Source organism: Natator depressus, chromosome 9 (assembly GCF_965152275.1).
Source record: "Natator depressus isolate rNatDep1 chromosome 9, rNatDep2.hap1, whole genome shotgun sequence".
NCBI lineage: Eukaryota > Metazoa > Chordata > Testudines > Cheloniidae > Natator > Natator depressus.
The window spans coordinates 38,949,836-38,966,547 of record NC_134242.1 but is presented as its reverse complement, the minus strand read 5'-3'; the positions used below and the strand labels follow the sequence as shown (position 1 = coordinate 38,966,547).

Below are 16,712 nucleotides of genomic sequence, written 5' to 3'. Positions count from 1 at the left end.
TTACTTCTTGGTGATCTTCTATTCTTGATCAGCTGCTGCAAAAATAAAACTGCTTTGATCTGGTTTAATGCTTGTAATCATAACAAAAACTATAACAAACACAGACTTAGAATAAATGCATAATAACAGTTCTGTTACACACAGCAATCTCAAGGCTCCCTCACCATCTTTTCCGCTTGCAGCTGTCCTGCTAAAGAACCATGTAAATGGAAAATTTAAACTGTAAAATAAATAAATTTTGTATTATAGATGATCTTGATATTGAGATACATATCCTAGATAATTGGCTATTTGATATACAAATTGCATATAAGCATAAAGACAGAATTCTAAGTTGAATTGGGGAAGAGTGGGGGGTGGCGGCTAAGCAATTATGTGGGTTTTAAAGTACCGAGAGTTACACAGGCTGTGTCTACACGACAGCTGCAATGCGTCAGTGTAGACAGTACAACGACAGGAGGGGTTCTTCCATTAACTGTAGACAGTTAATCCACCTCCCCAAGAAGTGGTAGCTATGTCGACGGAATAATTCTTTCATTGACCTAGCGTAGTCTGTCCTGGGGATTAGATCAGTTTTACCACATCACTCCAGGTTGTGAATTTTTCACACCCCTGCACAACATAGCTGGGTCGACCTACCTTTTATTGTAGTCCTGGCCACAGACTCTACAGAAGAGACCAGATTAGAAGGGTGGATTTATGTCTTGTAACATAAATGACAGAGATCAAGGACCTTAGATGGGGATAGAATTATCTGGTGCAAATTAGAGACAAAGGAAATCCATTTGATAGGGTTTTGTTATAGGCCATCTGATGGGAAGGATTATCAGCATGAGTATAATTGGAAATTCAGAGGCCTCGTGGAAAGGGCAAACAAATTCATAATTAGAGAAATCAGTTATTCAGATCCAGACTTATGGCTGCAGTACTCCATTGGAAGAATTGAGAAGTAGTCCTATGGGTATGGGTGCATGACAATACCTGCCTTCCTTACATCAATGGTAAAGAACAGAATTATGCAGAAGCAATTTTAGATTTGGTTCTGAACGCCATAGAAGACATGATTGCAGATGTAAATAAAGGAACTAATACGAAGAGTAAATACTTGAACTAGTCTACAGAATTCAAGGATTTCAAAGTTGACGTGCACCCTGGCATTTTGTCCAAATGTTTTCCAAGTTTAATATATTATTTTATCTAAAATAAAAAGGAGCTAATAAGACGGATGTAACAATAAGTGCAACTCATAATCTCTTCTGGATGGAATCCTCTTTGTCTTTCTCCCACCCTTTGTTTCCTATCATGGCTAATTTAGACTTTTGTAAGATCCTCAGTGCAAGGATCTGTTTTTTTTTTTTGTCCTGACAGACATGTTTCAGCTCTTTATAAATATAATACTGAAGGAGGTAGAACAATTGCAATAAGGATATTGCCATACTCCTAGAAAGACAGGGTGAGACATCAAGTTGTCTTAACATTATTCCTCTGAAGTGGAGACAATTCTGGAAAAAAAAAAAATTAATCACCTTCCCCTGAGCACTCTATTTGATATTATCTTAGACTAGTAGCAAGGGAAGGCTTTTGGGGAGGTAGTGCAGAGCCTAGAAAATAAAATCACGGTGCAGTCACCACCATTGAGAACGTTTGTGAAACTCTTGTGGCATGACATATATGCAGTAGCTGCACTAACAGAGGAGAAATGCTCACTCCCATAGGCAGATCTAGAAAAACTACCTAGTACCTTGTGTCCTGTCCCTATAATTTCCTGTTACTAAAAATGAGCAGATATTAATTTTCTTCTCAAATGTCTGTCTTTAGGGATCATTGATTATGCTGAAACAGCTGAATTTATTGATGGTCTCTAATGGCTATACTTACCATAAGTAGTAGTAGCTTGTCTGGCCAAAGTAATGTTTCACTATTCAAGTGACTAGCTTGTTTTTGTTTAAGTAATGTTTAGACTTGTTTGTAATATGAGAGAGACACATCCTCGAGGCACTTGAAATTTTTTTAAAATGTTGCTGTTTGAAGCTGCCAGAAGCATGTAATATTAATAGTCCTTACAGAGATGAATTAATGGGCAGAGTACCGGTGAGATGGTCAAATGAATATTATATGCTATTCTTCATATAGAGGTGAAGTTTATTATATGGGTATCATTACCACATGTATGATATGAGTGCAAGAATCCAGATATTTAGTGACTATTTCAAGCTATTTCACAGTCCCCATAATTTTTTAAAATTATTTTTAACAAGTCTCTAGAGTTGTTTCTTTGTAACAAAAAAAAACCATTACTGAGATAAGAAGATGTTTTCTTGTTGCTGTACTTTTAACAGTCCATCTTTAGTCTTTATGGTTTTACCACATCTCTGGTTTGAAGCTTCTTGTGTATCCAGTTTTTTATAGGGATGGGAATATTTTCTCAAATCCGCAGTTATGTAAAACTGTTAAGGGGCTGACTTAAGTCAAGGCAATTCCAAAAATGAGGAGATCTGTGGCTACAAAATTAGCCAGACTTCAGTACTGGAAAGCACACTAAGTGTAGCCCAAGGTGGGTATAGCACTGCATCTATAGTTAAGTGTATCAGTCATGACTGTGATCTTTGACGTGCAGTTCTGCATCACTGTGTTGAGACCAGGCTTATTAAAAGTTCTGTGTCCAGTAGGCTTAAGAAAACTAGGATTTGCTTACAAAAGAAATACATTTAGAAAAAAAAAAAGGAATGTGACAATCAGTGCCAATATATAAAACTTGTTCTTCCCTCATCTACTTTCACACTGCACCCCTAAAAGATGCAAAGTCCTTTCATTGTGCCATCATGAGCTGTATACCACCATTACTTGGAACAAGATTTTTAACTCTCCTAACTACTCTAGTCTCTGTCAGTTTCCAGAATAGACTCTCTTAGTAGTTCCTAGATTGGTCTGCAGAGCACTTGCTGCTGGTGCGTGAGAGCATGCTGGTCATAAAGAGATTTCTCTTTATTTCCAGATGGAAGAAGGAGAAGAAACGAAGAGTAAATGTAGTTTGACTAACTCTCCTCCTCCACCCCCCTGCCCAAGAACACTTCTTGCACTGTAGACAGATAGCATTACATAAATATGTTCCTAATATTACTTTTACAGTAACTCCTTACTTAAAGTCGTCCTGGTTAATGTTTCATTGTTATGTTGCTGATCAATTAGAGAACATGCTTGTTTAAACTTGGGCAATGTACCCTTATAACATTGTTTGCCAGTTGCCTGCTTTATCCACTGCTTGCAGAAAAAGCAGCCTGTTGGAGCTAGCTGGTGGGGGCTTGGAACCAGGGTGGACCGAAAGCCCCCCATCATCTCCCCTAAGTTCCCTGTATGGCAGCCGCCCGCCCAGCAGGCTATCAATTGCTGGGCAGTTCAGCTGTCCCTCCCGCCACTGCCGTGTGCTTCTCCTGTCCTCTGCCTTGGAGCTGCTCCTGGGAGCCTCCTGCTTGCTATGCAAGAAGGAAGAGGGAAGAGGGGTGCTCATGTCAGGGTGGAAAAATCATGGAGCAGGTCCTCAAAGAATCAATCCTGAAGCACTTACATGAGAGGAAAGTGATCAGGAACAGTCAGCATGGATTCACCAAGGGAAGGTCATGCCTGACTAATCTAATCGCCTTTTATGATGAGATTACTGGTTCTGTGGACGAAGGGAAAGCAGTGGATGTATTGTTTCTTGACTTTAGCAAAGCTTTTGACACGGTCTCCCACAGTATTCTTGTCAGCAAGTTAAGGAAGTATGGGCTGGATGAATGCACTATAAGGTGGGTAGAAAGCTGGCTAGATTGTCGGGCTCAACGGGTAGTGATCAATGGCTCCATGTCTAGTTGGCAGCCGGTGTCAAGTGGAGTGCCCCAGGGGTTGGTCCTGGGGCCGGTTTTGTTCAATATCTTCATAAATGATCTGGAGGATGGTGTGGATTGCACTCTCAGCAAATTTGCGGATGATACTAAACTGGGAGGAGTGGTAGATACGCTGGAGGGGAGGGATAGGATACAGAAGGACCTAGACAAATTGGAGGATTGGGCCAAAAGAAATCTGATGAGGTTCAATAAGGATAAGTGCAGGGTCCTACACTTAGGATGGAAGAATCCAATGCACCGCTACAGACTAGGGATCGAATGGCTAGGCAGCAGTTCTGCGGAAAAGGACCTAGGGGTGACAGTGGACGAGAAGCTGGATATGAGTCAGCAGTGTGCCCTTGTTGCCAAGAAGGCCAATGGCATTTTGGGATGTATAAGTAGGGGCATAGCGAGCAGATCGAGGGACGTGATCGTTCCCCTCTATTCGACACTGGTGAGGCCTCATCTGGAGTACTGTGTCCAGTTTTGGGCCCCACACTACAAGAAGGATGTGGATAAATTGGAGAGAGTCCAGCGAAGGGCAACAAAAATGATTAGGGGTCTAGAGCACATGACTTATGAGGAGAGGCTGAGGGAGCTGGGATTGTTTAGTCTGCAGAAGAGAAGAATGAGGGGGGATTTGATAGCTGCTTTCAACTACCTGAAAGGGGGTTCCAAAGAGGATGGCTCTAGACTGTTCTCAATGGTAGCAGATGACAGAACGAGGAGTAATGGTCTCAAGTTGCAATGGGGGAGGTTTAGATTGGATATTAGGAAAAACTTTTTCACTAAGAGGGTGGTGAAACACTGGAATGCGTTACCTAGGGAGGTGGTAGAATCTCCTTCCTTAGAGGTTTTTAAGGTCAGGCTTGACAAAGCCCTGGCTGGGATGATTTAACTGGGAATTGGTCCTGCTTCGAGCAGGGGGTTGGACTAGATGACCTTCTGGGGTCCCTTCCAACCCTGATATTCTATGATTCTATGTTCCCCTGCCCCCGCTCCTTTACCCCATTTCCACAGAGCAGGGGGGGAGACGACAGGGCTCAGGATGGAGGGAGCTTGCTGACAGTAGCTGCTGTCTCAACTTGCTGATTTACTTAAAAAGGCAGTATACTTAGAGTGGGGTCAGCGTACTTAAAGGGGCAGTGCATGTCTCTCTCTCTGTCATACAGGGTGTGTGTCTCTGTCTCTTTCTCTGCCATGCTGTCTCCCCTCCCTCCATTCATGCTGCCTTGCAGAGTGTGAGGCTACATTAACAACAATGTGTTAACCCTTGAGGGCTCAGCCGAGTGCTAGTTCATCATTTAGCAGTAAGGTATTCCTTGGGAAATATCCCACCCTCTTCCACTCTCTGACTTCACCACCTCAACCAAGCTTCACAATCATCATTGCTCTGTACAGTATTAAATTGTTTGTTTAAAACTTATACTGTGTATATCTATCTATCTAAGTATAGTTTTTTGTCTGGTGAAAAAAATTTCCCTGGAATCCTCCCCCCCCCACCCCCCATTTACATTAATTCTTATGGGGAAATTGGATTCACTTAATATCATTTCGCGTAAAGTAGCATTTTTCAAGAACATAACTACAACGTTAAGCAAGGAGTTACTGTACCTAAAATACTGCTATAGGAACTGTAGGATGGAATGCAGTTGACCACCTCTCCATACATTTGCACTGAGACTCTCCTTTTCATGGTGTGGTCCAAACTAGTAAAAAGTTTAACGCCTCAACTATCCCTAATGGGCAATGTACTCTCCATCTGCTAAAGAGGCTACAGTGTTGAAAAGCTGGTCTACTACTTGAAAACTGTATGTTGGTGGTAAGCCAGAGACTTCCATTAACTTCTACAGTTAACAAAACTTTGGAACACTTCAGCTCAAACCTCAAAGTTGATTAGGATTAATTTAAGCAAATGTGTTGTGTGTTTGTGTTTTTTTTTTTTTTTTTTTTTATGCTCATTTATGGTGGCATCTGCATTGGCACTTGGTCTTTCAGATGAGACTTAAAACTGAGGTCTCAAACACTTAGTATGAATCTAATGAAAGTTTTTCTTAAGAAAAGTAGAGGTTACCTCTAGTATCTGACCAAATTCCCATATAACTAGTGTCTCCACTGTAATTTTATCTTTCCAGCATAAAATCCAACTACTGCATCATATTGCTAATGCAGGATGTCTTCTTCAAGGTGTTGCCGATATTTCTGACATATGTGAATAACCCTTGTATGTATTTTAAGCATGTGACTCACCTGCAGGCTGGGCCTGGCATAACGGCTCTCCTCCTTTGGCGCCAACTGCTCTGGGCCTGTGGTGGTAGTCCTCGTCTTTTCACTAGGATGGTGGTGAAGCACTGGAATGCGTTACCTAGGGAGGTGGTGGAATCTCCTTCCTTTGAGGTTTTTAAGGTCAGGCTTGACAAAGTCCTGGCTGGGATGATTTAGTTGGGGATTGGTCCTGCTTTGAGCAGGGGGTTGGACTAGATGACCTCCTGAGGTCCCTTCCAACCCTGATATTCTATGATTCCTCTTCCTGAGACATGGCCTCCGGCCAGGTCACTTTTAATCCTACCCCTTCGGAGGTCGGTTGAACTTAGGTTTCCCCAGATCTGGTTTGGCCCACCTTCAGTCATTTGGACCTGCCAGCCCTAGGAGGGCCAGTAGGGGAATCCATGCATGCCCTCTATTCTGGGTTTGTTCAGATCCTCTTTTGTATCCCTGGATTGCTTCTTAGCAGGCCCTGCAGGCAGACATTTCTTACAGTCTCTTCCTTGGCTGACTCTTCTGCCAAAACAAAGGGGATCCAAGCTAGTTGAGGAACAGAAAGAAACAAAAAGGTTCTTCACCATGCCTGTCTGCTCCAAGGAGGCTCTGGCTAGGCTCTAGTCCAAGCTGATCCATCCTTCCAGACAGCTTCAAGGCAGTGTCTGATTAGGCTCTGGCTCCAGCCAAGCCATCCTTCATAGGGCCAGCTCAGGGGTGGCCAATCTGGGCCTGAGAAGGAGCCAGAATTTACCAAAGTACATTGCCAAAGAGCCACAGTAATACATCAGCAGCCCCTCATCAGCTCCTCCCTGCACCTCCCCACCAGCTGTTTCATGGTGTGCAGGAGGCTCGGGGGGAGTGAGTGCATGGCAGGCTCAGAGGAGGGGGTGGGAAAGGGTGGAGTGGGGGCAGGGCCTCTGGCAGAGCCAGGGGTTGAGCAGTGAGCACATCCTCCCCCCCCTGGCATATTGGAAAGTTGGCGCCTGTAGCTCCATCCCCGGAGTCGGTGCCTATACAAGGAGCCGCGTATTAACTTCTGAAGAGCTAGCTCAAGAGTTCTGTTCCCTCTCCGTCGCTCACCATTGAGCTGGGCTTTTCTTCTTTTATTTCTTCCCTCCAGGCTGACACCTACTGCAGGCGTAGTGGGCTGAGGCTGATTGCACCTTCAGGCTCTCTTCAACTCCCTGAGGCCCAGTTGGTACACCCCATGAGTACAGTATCCTCTTTTTTATAAATAAATGGCATGATCCTTCAGGATGATACTATAGCGGTGACAAGCTCTTCTATGTTTTTATTATTTATCAAAAAGCTTAAGGTAATTATTTAAAAAAATCAACTTTAAAAAAGTCCAGTTTCTGGTGTCTGTGCTGTGTGTGTTTTCTTGGACTCGAACTTGCAAGAAAACATACTCCTATTTTGATAAATAACTTGTCTTAGAAAATTAAAAGTTTGACATTTGCCAGCTTTTTATCATAATGAAGATTCTGAATAAACATGATATTTTTAAAACACATGTTCACTTTGAGTTTTCAGGTATTATGTATTTGGCTTACACCAAGCATTTAGAATGAACTTTTTCTAGGAAAGCAACTCTCTCTCCCTTCTGTCACCAAATTGGCTGAGTCAGAGGCAGTTTAAACCTGTCCAGCTACCAGTGAAAGCTAAGCACTTAAAATTAGTTCCAGAGAAGCTTTAAATGTAAGATTGTGGCAGTCCTGGACTTCCCATTCCTGTCACTTTTGAGGCTGTGAGATTTTGATTCTACGTGAGCTGTGAAAGGTTCCAACTTTGCACATGTTGATATGGAAGATTCTAGGAATAGGGTGACCAGGTGTCCAATTTTGGACCGGAACACCTAGTGGAAAAGCGATCCTGGCAGCTCCCGTCAGTTGACTGTCCAGTTTGTAGTGGTGCGCAGCAGGGCTGGCAGACTCCTTGCTAGCTGGTGTGCCTTGCGACTCCCAGGTTGGGAAGCAGTTGGCATGTCTGGCTCCTAGACTTAGGGGCTGGTGTGTGTGTGCGCATTTGTGTGTCTGCATGCTGCCCCCGCCCCCCACCCGCAAACACAACTCCCATTGGCTGGGTCAGGGCAGGGGAGGAACTAGTGTGACTCGCGAGCGCTCAGCAGGCAGCTGTTGAGGGGGTGCGGGGTGCGTGCCTCTCCCGGCATTCTTCTCAGGCTCCTCGTGTGGCTAGGCTCGATGTGCAGCGCATGTCCTGTGGCGAACCGCACTGTGTCGCCCTATTGCTGGCACCCAGGAGTTGGAGGTATGTATCCCTGTCTCCAAGTGCTGGGAATGGGGCTACACCCCATCCCCCGCACCCCCCTCATTGCATCCCATTCCAACCCCCCCTGCACCCCGATCCTGCTCACTGCATCCCTCCTCTGTCCCATCCCACCCTACCCTACCCCCCACACCTACCCATCCCAGGCCTGTACCCCTTACAGCGCTCTCCCACGCATCCTCTCCACCTCCCAGAGCCACCACCCCTGTGTCCCTCACCTCCCACAGCCCTGCACCTCCATACATTGCTGCACTCCATTAGGTCCCTATAGAGCCCTGTGCCCCCCACATCCTCATGCACCTGTAGACTTCTGCCTCCCTCTGCATCCCCGTCCACCCCACATACCCCCTCACACCTCCTTCTCTCTCCTTCACTGCCCCCTCTCACTCCCACCCTGCTTTTGTCCTTGTCCTCTTTCCTTCCCCATCTTCTCTCCTTCACCCCCACCCTATCTTTTCCCCTCCAGCCCACCCTCCTCCCTTCCCGGCTGGGTGTCTCTGTGTAGGCAAGTGTGTACATGCATGCATTGTATGTGTGTAAGAGACTGTGTGCCTTTGTGTAGGGAGGTGCGTGTATTGCTGCATGTGTATATGTCTGTGTGAATAAAATTTGCAGCCTAACTCTTTGGCTTTTATTCCTTTTGCTGGCTTGTGCACAAAAAAATTGATGACCTAAAATATGTGAATTAATTTCATAACAAGTGTTTAAAAGAGAAGGGAACTCTAAAAGAAATGTATTATTTCTTAAAAAGTGAATGTTGGTGACTAGTAATTGCAGAAGAGCCAATGTATCATACATTTCTCCCCACCTAGACGCTACATTATAAACTTTGTGGCAGACTCTCTCTTTTTATGTGAATGTCCAGCACCTACCACCCTGGAGCCCTGATCTTAGTTGGAGTCTCTAGGCACTAAACAACAATTGTTATAATAAATAATGTGGAAGTATGTGTGTTAGTACATGCTAGACGTGTATACATGAATACACGTGTGTATCTGCATGTAGGTGTGGGAGTCAGTTGCCACAGATTTATTTATATAGGTATATGGACAGGTGTGCATTTCTGTGGTTGTGCTCTATGGATTTGTATTTGGGCTTCAGTAGTGGGCCTTTAATGGACCCACTGTAGCTGTGATAATGTGTGGTCCTAATTCCACATAAAATTACAATAACTTGAGTGAACAAAAAAACATGGAGCTGGTTAGAAAAAATGGGAAGAGGAGAGGGAGAGAATCATGAAAACCTTCGTGAGATTTCATTTAAAAAAAAACGACTACTAACCTTTTTGACTATTTTGCTGCCAGCTCTAGCATCCTGTAACAAATAAAACCTGAAATTAGTATATTATATCTTTCAAAACAATAAATATGTCTGTTTGGGCCTTGCAGCGAAAATGAGCATGTGAGCGGGGGTGGAGGAGAGCAAGCGATGGAGTGGAGGGGGGATGGAGTGAACGGGGGGTGGGGCCTCGGGAAGGGGGCGTGGGGCCTGGGGAAGAGGCGAGACAGTGGGTGGGGCAAGGGTGTTTGGTTTTCTGGAATTAGAAAGTTGGCAACCCTATTTGAGAAGAAGTCAATTGAAATTTAATTCCTGGAGCTGCTCTCAGCCCAGATCCTTTTCTCACATTTTGTTTCTTTTAAGATGTCTGCTCCTGCTCTCTTAACGCTATTCCGACTGTTTTGGCCGAGGCTGGAGCTGCTTGCCTTGCCACATTGATGAGTTTTACTCTTCAAAGGACTTGCAGAGGCTTCTGGATACTTTGCAACAAACAGAAACCTTTGAAATAGCTGGAGCTTTACGACTTAGTCAGAATAATGAGTGTTGGGGGAAAAAAAACTCATTTTTTGTATAACTTTTCTGGATTCCATATAATTGATTTGAAGAGATGAGAGATTGTGTTGGTTAGTTTGACAGACTGTTCAGTAGAGCCAAGTCAATTTCGAAGCCTTCTGCTTTTCACAAAGGAGGGTAGGATAAAGTTGAGTGAGGCGAGTGGGTATAATTTTATACAGTGATGGGCAGATTGTCTTACATGAGGAAAATATATGTCTAGGAAGTGGAACAACCTGTTGTGAATGGAGAATATTTTATTTAAAGTGAACTGCTCAGCATTGTTTAAGAGAACCAGTGAAGAGATATGAGAGTGATTGTATAATCTTCTCTGCATGAGGATAAGGATCATTCATAGTTGAGATTAACAATATTAAGGCTAATTGTTTTGTTGCTGCATGATGTTCCTGGGATGTCAGTCAAAGTGCACCTGCAGTATTGCCTGATGTACCAGGAATAGTGTATCCACTTTAAGATGCTGAAGTTCCAGTGGAATATTGAAAGGACACCAGCTGTGGTTGATATCGGGAAGGGGAGGGGAAGGAGGGAGGTGGAGTGGGGGGGAGTTAGCATTTACTTAATTAAGTGCAGCAGTGACCAGTCAAAGCTGTCAACATCTTTGGTGTCTTCTGAATCATTTCTGCTCAGTGTCACTATTTCTTTCTTTGCTGCCTTACTTGAGCAATGATGAATCTGGCCATATCCACGTGAATACAACTGTTATTCCCTATCCTCTGTAGGAGTGTGTCCCTGGACAAAGTCAAAGGGTAAAGAAAACGTTTTGGGCTACCCCACCTACGAGCTGCCAACATCCCTTATTTTATATACTTCATGAGTCCTCCCTTTACCTTTATTTTGTGTGTAAGGAAAGATGTCTGCTGGTCATCTTTGCTGAGATGTGAATGCACAACAGACTAATGGGTATTAGCAGTTAAAAAGAATACTGCTTAGTAGTCAGTGTGATGGGTTGTCATCCCCGGGGTGCAGTCTGGGAGCCATTGGAACCACTCTGCCCCCTAATGCTTCAGCTGGGTTGGGCTTTCCCACACTGCTTGGCTGGTGTACACAGCCAGCCTCTCCAGGCCCTGTTATCACCCAACATGAGAGCAGGTGGCACCACACACCCAGCTCAGTTATCTGAGTGCTCTACCTAAGCCACTTACAGATTTACAACAGAGCACCAGCCAATTCCCCAGCTCCCCAGCCTTGCATCCCTACTGGAGTATAAACCCAGAATTATACCATCTTGCACTGCAGTGGGATTCACCACCCCACTCCCTCCTTGATGTGGCGAAGATATGCGATAGCTTTTGTTTACCAAGCTGAGATTTTCCCAGACATTTCATTCAGAAAACACTGGTTAAGGTAAAACATAAAATAAGTTTAACTACAGAAAAATAGATTTTAAGTGATTATAAGTGATAGCAAACAGATCAAAGCAGATTACCTAGTAAATAAACAAAACCGCAAACTAAGCCTAATATACTAGATAGGATTTGTATCAGCCACATCTCACCCTGTCTGATGATACAAGCAGGCTTACAGATTCTTGAGGCACAAGCTGCATCTGCCTTGCAGTTTGGGTCCCCCTCCCCGTTCCAAGTCCTTTGTCTTCCAGATGTTCTTTCAGGTGTTGAGTTGTGGGGGAGTGAAGACCAATCATGATGTTACTCCCCACCTTATATAGTATCTCCCTATGGCAGGAACCCTTTGTTTCAAGCTAAGTTCCCAGCCCAGTTTGTGGAAGAATACAGGTACCAAAATAGAGTTCAGTGTCATGTGGTCTGGTCACATGCCTTTGCATGCCTTGCTGAGTCATAGCAGCCATTATCCATAGGCTGTCTGAAGTGTTCACAGGAAGGCTAAGCTCTTCCATGGTCCGCTGTCAGTGCTGATGGTCATCGGCAAAAACAGTCTAGCTTCTTCATTGTTGTACCTGAAAGACTAGTTGTGGGTGTTACCCGGAGTAAGCACATTTGAAATACAGGTACATAGTCAATATTCATAACTTCAGATACAAAAATTATACATGCACACAAATAGGATAATCATATTCAGCAAATCATTACTTTTCATAGATACCTCACATGACACATTTTGTACAAGATGCACCATAACAATGTCATAATCATATCATAGTGATACCACTATGATGAATATGTGGTGCAGTGTCACAGTCAGCTCCCTTCTTATAATTGGACATCTTTTTTAGGACCTTAAACTGGAGTTATTTTGCGTTTTGGTGCTACCCAAAGATGTCCTGATGAATGTAGATAACACTAATGTGGTCTGCCTAGCCAAAAAGAAGTGGGGAATCAGAGATTTCTTCTTGTAGGTATTTCACTAAGTGAAGAAGCATTTATCCTCCCTCACTCACCCAAATAGAATCACGTAAGCTACTATATAACTTTCTGAATTTGGTCCTGTTTGTGAGGCATTAATAAAGTATCTATGTTCTGTTATAGAGAGACGCTTACTGTGTGCAGTTTTATATATTTGATTTCAAAGATCTTCACTCAGTGTTCTTTCCCTTCTTTAAAATAGACCCTTCAAAAGTACAGTACTTCTAACAATTCAAGTCTGAATATGGAAACTGAAAATAGAACAAAAATTTTCATAATCACATTTGCTGCTATCACTTTCTGTTCAGTTACCTTCAAAACAAGGCTTTCTTGCATGCAGGAAAAAAAATCCTTACTATGCAATGAAAGGATACAAGACAGATCAAAAGCAATTGAAAGCTCTCAAATAGAGAGAACTGTCAGTAGTGGATATGGGACTAGTCAGTGGGCGGCCTAAATTCTTCAGTAACTTCCCCAAATTAATGCATGAATGTCACCCCGCACCAGCCCACATCTTTTTTTTGTTTCCAGGCCGTCTCGCCTCAATTTCCAGACTGGTCTTGCTACTGCAGAGCCTGATAGCACAGTATGGTGGTTGTGTCTGTCTTTGGCAATCATTCACTTATAGACTTTGAAGCTTTCTTCCTTACAACTGTGACTGTTTCCTTCTCCATTTCATAATGACCACTGTCACTCGCTTGTATCTTAGCAGTTTGTCATTTTGATGTGATGTTGCTGGATCTGGCATACGAGATAAGTATAGTAATTGTATGGAAGCAGACTTTGAAGAGTAGTATTGATTATTATGGATACATGCTATTTTAATCAAGTAAATTCATTCAGCTGTCATGGTGATTCAGTCAAATAATGTGCTTACACGCTAAGTAAGATGGTAGGTTTACATCCTAGATGGATGCAGCTCATTTAGAGGTAATGTTATTAGTCAAGTGGCACAGATGTACAGAATGGTAATGATTATTTTGGAGGGGTTGGACAAGTCTAATTTCTCAAGAACTTTTAAAGTCCTTGGTGGTATGGATATATTTTCAGTACATTGTGTGAAATACTAATAAAAACCACCTTTCTTACATAAACCTGAGAAGACCTTGCAGTGATTTGTAAGCATTCACAAATTCAGTCATACAACGTTTCTGTCAAGTGGGTATCCACTTCTGCAGTTGAGGAAACTGATGTAGAAAGAAGCCTTGACCAGTCCAAGAAGCCTGGTAGAGGCAGGAATGGATCCCAGGTCTCCTGACTCCCTCTCTCCTGTCTGTTAATAACAGTACCTTTTTTTCAGCCTTGAGTGAATATGCAAGAAGTTGCACAGCTTAAGTTAGTACATACTGAAATCTTTGTGCTTGAGTAGGTGACAGTGGGGATATTTTAAACTAGATCAGTAATCTTCTGCCTTTGTGATTTGTTATAATAAATATTGGACACAATTTAAGAGGGAGGAAAATAAAAAAAATCATATAGCAAGGACATATACTGTATTAGGTGTCGGAATAGCTTTTCTTTTAATTATTAGCTACATTTGGTTATAGGAGGTATTACATCATTCGATTTTAAATTCTAGGTTGATTTTGTATGTCTTACGATTAATAATGTCTGAATGAAGTTTGTGGTTCAGCAGAATTTCTTTATCCAGACTAACATTGTCTTGAGCTGAATATCTATATCGTCAGTTATGTGCAATAAATGCTGTGATTTATACCAATTTATTAACCTGCTGATAGAATGCCAGTGCTGAGAATGCTGAGTGTGGACTGCGTTTCTAGCAGTACAGTGTTTATTCATCTTGTAGAACAAGAATGTCAAAGCCTGGAGGATCACGAGCCAACAAGTAGAGCCAATGTTATGTCAATTGTTGGTGATAAAATTGGCCTTCGGGTACTGAGAGCTTTCAGGTGGAGACAGTGAGGCTAGGACATGACCTGCACTCTGAACCACCCATCAAGTAAATAGATAAAGATCAGTATACTCCAAATGTCATCCAAACAGCAGCTGCTCTGTAATACTGTGAGCTTTAATTCTGCAGCAATATCTCTAATTCTGTAACAGTGTATGTCTAAGGCTTGGTCTACACCACAGAGTTAGGTCCACAAAAGGCAGCTTACGTTGACCTCAATCTGTAAGTATGTACATTACAATGTTGCTCCCGCCAATGTAAGTCTCCCACTACATCGACCTAATAACTCCACCTCGGCAAAAGGCGTAGTGGTTAGATAAATGTAGTTAGGGTGACACAGTGTCTGTGTAGACCAGTGGTGGGCAACGCGTGGCCTGTCAGGGTAATTTGCTGTTGGGCCCCAAAACAGTGTTTACATTGACTGTCCACAGGCATAGCCGCCTGCAGCTCCCAGTGGCTGAGGTTCACCTGGCCAGTGGGAGCTGGAGGAAATGGTGCCCAGCATGTTCCTGCAGCCCGCGCCACTTCCCGCAGCTCCCATTGACTGGGAACAGCAAACGGCGGCCCCTGGGAGTTGCAGGCGGCCATGCCTGTAGACGGTCAATGTAAACACGGTCTTGCGGCCTGCCAGCAGATTATCCTGACAGGCCACAGGTTGCCCACCACTGATGTAGACATTGCATTACCTACATTGCCTGTTGGCTGTCAGCCCTGTGCAGGGCTCACAGCTGTTGCCTCCCCACCCTGGGGCCGACAGCCCACGCTGTCAGCCCCACGTGAGGCTCACAGCTGGAGCCCCCCTTTCCCCAGGGCCAACAGCTCTGGCTGTTAACCCCATGGTGGAGGGGCTCCAGCTGTCAGTGCCCCACATAGTTAAGTCTGTGGAAGGGCTCCTGGTGAGGATGTGCATGACCGGGGGCATAGTGTGGACATGAAGCACTGCAGGAATTACTGTGGTGGCTGTACGTCGACTTAACTTAGGTCAGCTTAATTTTGTAGTGTAGACAAGGCCTAACACCAAAAGCACATTGACTGTGTGTTCTTCTCCTCCTCTTTTTTTGATCACATGGAGGGGTTTTGGTTTTGGGGGAGAATTCATTTTCCTGCCCTTAGTTTACACTTTCTAACCCCCCTCTTTTTGTGTACTACTCAATTAGCATATACTTCTCAAAGTTGCCAGTTGAATGTCCAGCCACTATAACCAACATCTATTCTTATTGATTGTATTTGCTTCTACTTAATGTTTGCAGTCTTAATGCTGTTTTTCTCTTGAATACCACACCTATCAGTATTTTAAACCTGTTGTTTCATTTCACAGTACTGTATATGTGCATCTGATCCCATGATACTTGATATCAAGTGAGAGCTGATAACGAATTTCATTGGCAGACCATTTATTGAATACAGTTACTCTACAGGGACTGTCACAAATCAATCATAACATAATGATTATAATTCGTTAGCATGCCAAAACATGTATAATTTAAAAAAGAATCTTGCTTTCTTATTTACAATTTCTGAACTACTTAGTCTAAACATTAAATCTTAATTGCAAGAAGAGTGAAAGTTTAAGCTAATTAAACTCTTCCATAAATATCCCGGCTAATGTAAGGCATCTGTTCTCCGTACTTTCTCTACGCTTCTGTCTCTCCACTTTTTGTGGCATATTGCATTATATACCAATATTATTCACTAATGATATTGAGGTGAGGGAGTTTGGTATTAATTCTTGAGATTTTTCTTCCTCATATATTTTACCTTTTCCTCCCCTGTACGTTTAATTTTGCTTTTCCTGTAGTTTTCCTTCTGTCCTTCCATCTGTTTAACTTAGCTGCTTCTTTCTCTCCTGGTAGTTTGTAATCATCCATCCGTATGTCTCACTTTTTTCTCCTTCACAGCTCAGTTTAGCATCAGTCAGTGGGCTGGCACACCTCTCGTTAAGAGATTACACTAGTTACAGTGAGAGCTATTATTCTGGAAAGTTAAAAGGGCCCTTTAAACTACAGGCCTTCCTTCCCATTTATACTGTCTCGTTTCTGCCATGCATTTCTTACTGTGTTCCCATGCCAACTATGGCACTGGTGGCATTTTGAAAAAGTATAGCAACAGGCATCGGTTTCTAGTTTCTCAGAACCCTCAGTTCTTTATAGTCTCTTGGAAATTAGTATAACAAAATGGAAAGCCAGTTCTCCCAATACAGTCAGTATCCTTTGAGAC

General features: G+C 43.2%; 1 protein-coding gene across 4 annotated transcripts in view; it reads left to right on the top strand.

Annotated features, from left to right (window-relative positions):
- Positions 1-16,712, top strand: part of PXYLP1 (2-phosphoxylose phosphatase 1) — a 98,478-nt gene that overhangs the window by 15,548 nt on the left and 66,218 nt on the right. Inside the window, exon 2 of one of the 4 annotated variants that reach the window (XM_074962977.1) lies at positions 7,246-7,336. The exons of 2 other annotated variants lie outside the window; for them this stretch is intronic. The gene's annotated coding sequence lies outside the window, so the exon portion shown is untranslated. One more of the 4 variants, XM_074962975.1, reaches the window with a different exon arrangement.